The following is a 6016-nucleotide window of genomic DNA, read 5'->3' on the forward strand; positions in this document are numbered from 1 at the left end:
GGGCCGGGTGTGATAGCTCACACCTATAATCCCAGGATTTGGGAGATTGAGGCAAGAGGATCACTGTGAGTCCAAGGCCAGCCTGGGCTACACAGTGAGTTCAAAACCAGCCTGAACTCTATAGTAAGACCCTGCCTCAACTGGGGATTTAGCTCAGTGGCATAAGTGCCTGTCTAGTAAGCACGAGGTTGTAAGTTCAATTCCTCCATACCAAAAAAAAAAAAAAAAAAAAAAGCCTGTCTCAAAAAAAAGAAAACAAAAATCCCAGCATGCTCATGATGGGCCCTTTCTTATTTCCTAATAGTCTCTACTAGTCAGAGGCAGATTTGGCACTCACTATACCCAGCACCCATAGGAATTGAAATGAGACTGTTTCCAGTGTAGGACTATATTGTGGATGACTCTGGGAGAAAAAAAGTCACTGTGTGCCCTGAGACTGCAAGAGACACTGGTTTTGCAAGCAACTCTTCTGATAAAAGGACCTGCCTTTGCCTTCTGCCCATCTCAGTCCATGTTTTGGAGTGCTGACCCCATTCATGGGACCCAGATAGGGTAGTTCACTTTAACTAGGTGGAGATGAGCACAGGACTCAGTCTCAACCAATGAGACTCGGTCATAGGACTTTTCTGGAACTAATCCTTCAACCCTGGATGCCAGCCCAAGTATGGTGATGGCTCATGCCCAAAATCCTAGCATGAAGGAGGCTAAGGTAAGAGGATCACTGCAGGGGCTGGGAATTTAGCTCAGCGGCATAAGTACCTGCCTTGCAAGCAGGCAGTCGTGAGTTCGATCCCCGGTACCGATAAAAATGAAAAGACAAAAAAAAAGAGGATCACTGCAAGTTCGAGGCCAGCCTGCACACAAAAAAGTGAGCTCAAGGTCCATCTGGACTAAATAGTAAAACCCTGACTCAAAAAGACCAAAAAAAGACAAAAAAAAGAAAATCAACCTTGAACGCTAGGTGCTAATATACTAGTGAACAAAATAGGCCTATTGTCAAGGACAAACTTCTTGGGTGGCTAAAAGGAGACTATCAACTTGGAGTTCTAGCAGATCATTTCCACAAGGCATGAAGCTGCCAGAATATAAACTATTACAGAAAATCAGAACCAGAAGAGATGAAGACGATGTCCCAGCTCAGAGCCATAGTTGGGGACAGAGATGTAAAATATCAGGCTAGATCAACTCTTGGAGATTATCTATGTAATCCCTCCATTTTACAGTTGGGAAAACAGGTCTAAGGCATCTCTCTGCTGTCAACCCTTTCTTCTTGGCTGTTCTGCCCATACAAGTTTGAGTTTGGGAAAAGTGGAGCATTTCTTTTCTATGGGTTCCCAGAGTCAGGCCAGAGAGACTGGGGACTCCCTCCTGTGTTCCTGGGGGTTTGGGTTCTGCACTCCCCTCTCAAACCACTAGAAAGCTCCAAAAAGAAGGGGAAAGTGGGGGCTGGGGATTTAGCTCAGCGGCATAAGCACCTGCCTTGTGAGCAGGCAGTCGTGAGTTTGATCCTCGGTACCGATAAAAAGGAAAAAGACAAAAAAAAAAAGAAAAAAAAAAAGAAGGGGAAAGTGCGCATGGCCAAGTAGGTGTATTGATCATAAGAATAATGAGGGAGGCTAACTGTGTGGCTAAGTCTCAGCCTAGCTGAACACCCCTTGTACTCACCTAGCACCTTTATGCAGGGCCCTCATAGATGAAAGTGTGGGGCACTCAGGAGAGCTTCCAGGTAGCCCTGGGGTTGGGGCTGTGCAGCAAGAGCCTGAGAGGGACAGCGGAAGGGAACCACTGAAGATGGATGGCAGAGTTCAAGGCTGCTTGGGACTGTGAGTCTCCAGACCCACAGCATTTGCAGATGCTAGCAATGAAGAGCACAGGGAGAGGCTCCCATGCTGGGCACCTATATGGACTCAGGCTGGTGGGTCTCAGTCAGGTATGGTGAAAATTATCTAAGTGCTGGATACAAAAGTCAAAAGTACAGTACTCAAAAGGAATATCCGCACAAATGCCCAGATATCATAAACAGAGGGTATAAAGGTAGTCCTCTGGGCTGCCAGCAGGGCTCCCCCTCAACATTCCAGGGAGCCTTTAAAAGGACTCCTTGCCCTTTCCCACACCTGGATCATCCATTCAGCCAACATGTAGCACTGAGCACCTGTCCTGCATCAGGCCTTGGGAAGATGCTGAGAGTACCCAGTCAATACAGTACAGTCTTTGCCCGCCCCCCCCAAAAGCCCACTGATCTAACAGCTGGTTGCCTCACGCAAGAAACAGACATCCCAGTTTGGCCAAGACTGTCTCAGTTTATGCCTCCTGACCCAGTATTGTCATTGTCATTATTATGCTGATTATCATCAAATCAGTATCATCATCATCATCATCAGCAGCAGCAGCAGCAGCAGCATTTTGTACTGGGGATTGAATCCAGGACCTTTTCACTGAGCTACATCCCTAACTTGCTTTATTTATTTAGAAAGAGTGCACTAAATTGCCCAGGCAAACTTTTGACATTCTTGTCTCAGCCTATCAGAGTGCTGGGATTACAAGCAATGCATCATCTATCCAGCGGTCATTATTACCAGTATCTATTTTTATTCTCAAAAGTGTAGCCAATTGCAATGGCGTATGTCTATAATTCCAGCATTTGGAAGACTGAAGCAAGAGGATCACAAGTTTGAGTCCAGCCTGGGGAATTTAGCAATTTAACAAGATCCTTTCAATCAATCAATCACTCGATCAATCAATAGATGGCTGGAGATGTAGCTCAAGACAAAGGCCATGGGTTCTATCTCTAGGCAAATATTTATAACTCCTGTTGTTAATGGAGGCTGGAGTAGCTCAATGGTGGAGTACTTGCCTAGTAGTACACTTATCCCTTGTTAGATCCCCAGTATCTCAAAAAAAAAAAAAAAAAAAAAAAAAAAAGACAACACCTATATACTGCATGATGTAATCTCAGTACTCGGGAGGCTGAGGCAGGATTGTGAGTTCAAAGCCAGGCTGGATTACATAGTAAGATAAGCATAACAAAACAATACAAAGCTGCTTCAAATATGACGAGGCCAGACTCCAGACTCTAAGGTATGGTGGTCAGAGGATGATTCCTTTTGACTGTATCTACTTCCTCACCATAGCTTTGCTGCCTCCTGCCCCTACCCTAACAATGTATTAAAAACTGGGTTATGCTTCCTCATGTTATAAATAGCATTACTGACAGACTTAGAAGGGGCTTTTGAATTGAGCTATACTGGACTAAGTACAACTCTTCAAAATGCTGGAGTTTCATGGATAAGCTAGGTATTTGTTTTTGTTTTGTTTTGTGGTAGTGGGGATTGGACCCAGTACCTTTGCCTCAGCTTCCCAGAATGCTGAGGTTACAGGGTGCACCACTATGCTCAGATAATAAACGAGTGGTTTTTTTTTTCTTTTTAGGGTACCAGGAATCAAACTCAGGACCTCACATTTGCCAGGCAGGCACTGCACCACTGAACTGAATCCCTGGCCCCTAAATGAGTGTTTTATCAGATTATAAAAATTTAATAAAGAAGGCACTTGAGGGTTGAAGCTATAGCTCAGTGACACAAGCACCTGCCGGGGAAGTACAAGGTCTTAAGTTTGATTCTGGTACCAAAGAATAAAGATATAATCCTTAAATCCTACAAGAAAGCACTTGAGGGGCTGGGGATTTAGCTCAGTGGCATAAGCACCTGCCTTGCAAGTGCACAGTCATGAGTTTGATCCCTGGTACCAAAGAAAAAAAGAAAAAGAAAAGGAAGAAAGAAAGCACTTGAGCCAGGTATAATGGTGCACACCTGTAATCCCAGTACTCAGGAAGCTGAGTCAGGAGGATGCTGTGAGTCTGACGCCTGCTGGGGTTACACATAACTGAATTCAAGGCCAGTCTTAACTACTTAGTGAGGGCTGCCTCAAAAAAACACAAACCAAAGCAAAGGGGCTGGGGATTTAGCTCAGCGGCATAAGCGCCTTCCTTGCAAGTGTGCGGTTTTGAGTTCGATCCCTGGTACTGATAAAAATGAAAAAGAAAAAAAAAAAGGAAAAAAAAAAAAAAAAAAAACCAAAGCAAAAAGGAAGCTTGGGGCCAGGGATTTAGCTCAGTGGCATAAGCGTCTGCTTAGCAAGTGTGGCGTTGTGAGTTCAATCCCCGGTACCAAAAAAAAAGGAAAGAAAGAAAAGAAAAAAGGAAGCATTTGAGGTGTAGCCACTGTATGTATGAAAGCTCGGGTTCAATCTCCAGCACTAGAAGAAAAAAGAAAAGGACACAACAAAGAAAGTATCCAAGAGTCACTAGGATGACAGGCAAGGAAGTAATTTGCTCAGGCTTCCAAAAAAGAGACAGTGTAGATGTTGCCAGGTACGGTGCAGACTTCCAGTCCAATTCAGTATAGGTTCACGCATCACCCTGCCTGCCTGCCTTCTACCCACATCCCGTAGTAAAGTTTTGCTCTTATTTTTAGCTTAGCTCTGTCTTTCACCTTCACCTGACCACAAGGATTATTCTGAGAGATGTATCTTATCACTTCACACCTTCCTTGGCCAGTTTATAGGCTTCCTCCTTTCACAAGCAACTGTATTCCCAAGGGCAAAGTCTACTTTTTTTTTTTTTTTTTTTTTTAAGGACTGAACCCAGAGCCTCACCTATTCTAGACAAGCATTCTACCACTGAGCTACTTCTCCTGGCCCAAATTCTACTTTTGCTTTGCAGTTTGGTTAGCCATCCCCTCCCCATCTTTGCAACTTCAGATTTCCAGTTCCCCATAGATCCTGGCAAATGTCAAGACTGTGCCTTAAGTACTTTAAAAGGGCTTTCTGACCCCGTGCAAGGAAGAATCACCCCACTCTCTGCCAGGACAACTTCACTTACTGGTTCAAATATCACCTCTGGGGCGAGGTAAAAAGCTCCTCCGGTAAAGACGCATTTAGCATGCCCAAAGCCTTGGGTTCAATCCGCAGCAACACGAAGACACACCCACATGCACACACTTGTCACCTACTGCAGTGCCCAGAATGGATTTATTTATCTGTTTTTGTCTTTGAGACAGGATCTCCTTATGCAGTTCAGGCTGGCCTTGTGCTCACTTCGTCATAACCCAGGCTGATTTCGAACTTGCAAATGATCTATCCTCCAGCTTCAGTCCGGAGTGCTGGGTTTACAGGAGTGAGCCACCACGCCAGGTTTCAGGCTGGATTTAAACTAACTCAGCTCTAACATTATTCTCTGACCTCAGCTTCCTCCATTGTAAACTGAGGGTACCAGCCTGGAAGTGAGAGATCATCTGGTGAGCACGTGAGTAGGGAGGAGCGTTCACCAGCTGAGAACAAAAGTTTGGTGAGTGCCTTTCCAAAAAAAGGCACTTACTAGGGGCTGGGGGTTTAGCTCAGCGGCATAAGCGCCTGCCTTGCAAGCGGGCAGTCCTGAGTTCAATCCCTGGTACCGGTAAAAATACAAAAAAAAAAAAAAAAAAAAAAAAAAAAAAAAAAAACAAAACCCAAAAAACAAAAAAGGCACTTAGCATTAACCCCATTAGCCACCCTCATCCCCACCCGTGGTACCAGACTTAAAGCCTCCCGGTACCTCCTCCTCAATAATTCAGACGCATCCCAATTCCACCCCTTCGGTAGCAAATGGCACCCTTGGAGAGGAGGGCGCAGTGTGTCATGCCAACACCACAGATTAGGGACCTCACGGTCTCCTGGCACAGTTGCAATAGGAAGCAGAGGGTCATTGGGGGAGGGGAACGAAGGGTTAGCAACGGCAGTCCTCGACGAGTCTCCACCCAAGGTCACGGCGCCCAAGGCGCCCAACCTGTAGCAAATGGTAAGGACGTCTTTCTAAGCCCCGCCCCTGGAAGAGGACTAGCCTTTTTCCCTGGAGTCGGGGTACGTTGCCTTTAAGGCGTTCAGGAAAGTCACCGCAACAGTGGACCGGCAGGAAAGCGCGGAATGTTCTGTCCCTCGCGGGCCTCCGTGCGCTGGGCCGGGCGCGAGGGCGGAGCAAGGG

The sequence above is a fragment of the Cavia porcellus genome, unplaced genomic scaffold (genome assembly GCF_034190915.1).
Source record: "Cavia porcellus strain 051 isolate PalLab524CR breed Dunkin Hartley unplaced genomic scaffold, mCavPor4.1 scaffold_6, whole genome shotgun sequence".
In the NCBI taxonomy this organism is placed as follows: domain Eukaryota; kingdom Metazoa; phylum Chordata; class Mammalia; order Rodentia; family Caviidae; genus Cavia; species Cavia porcellus.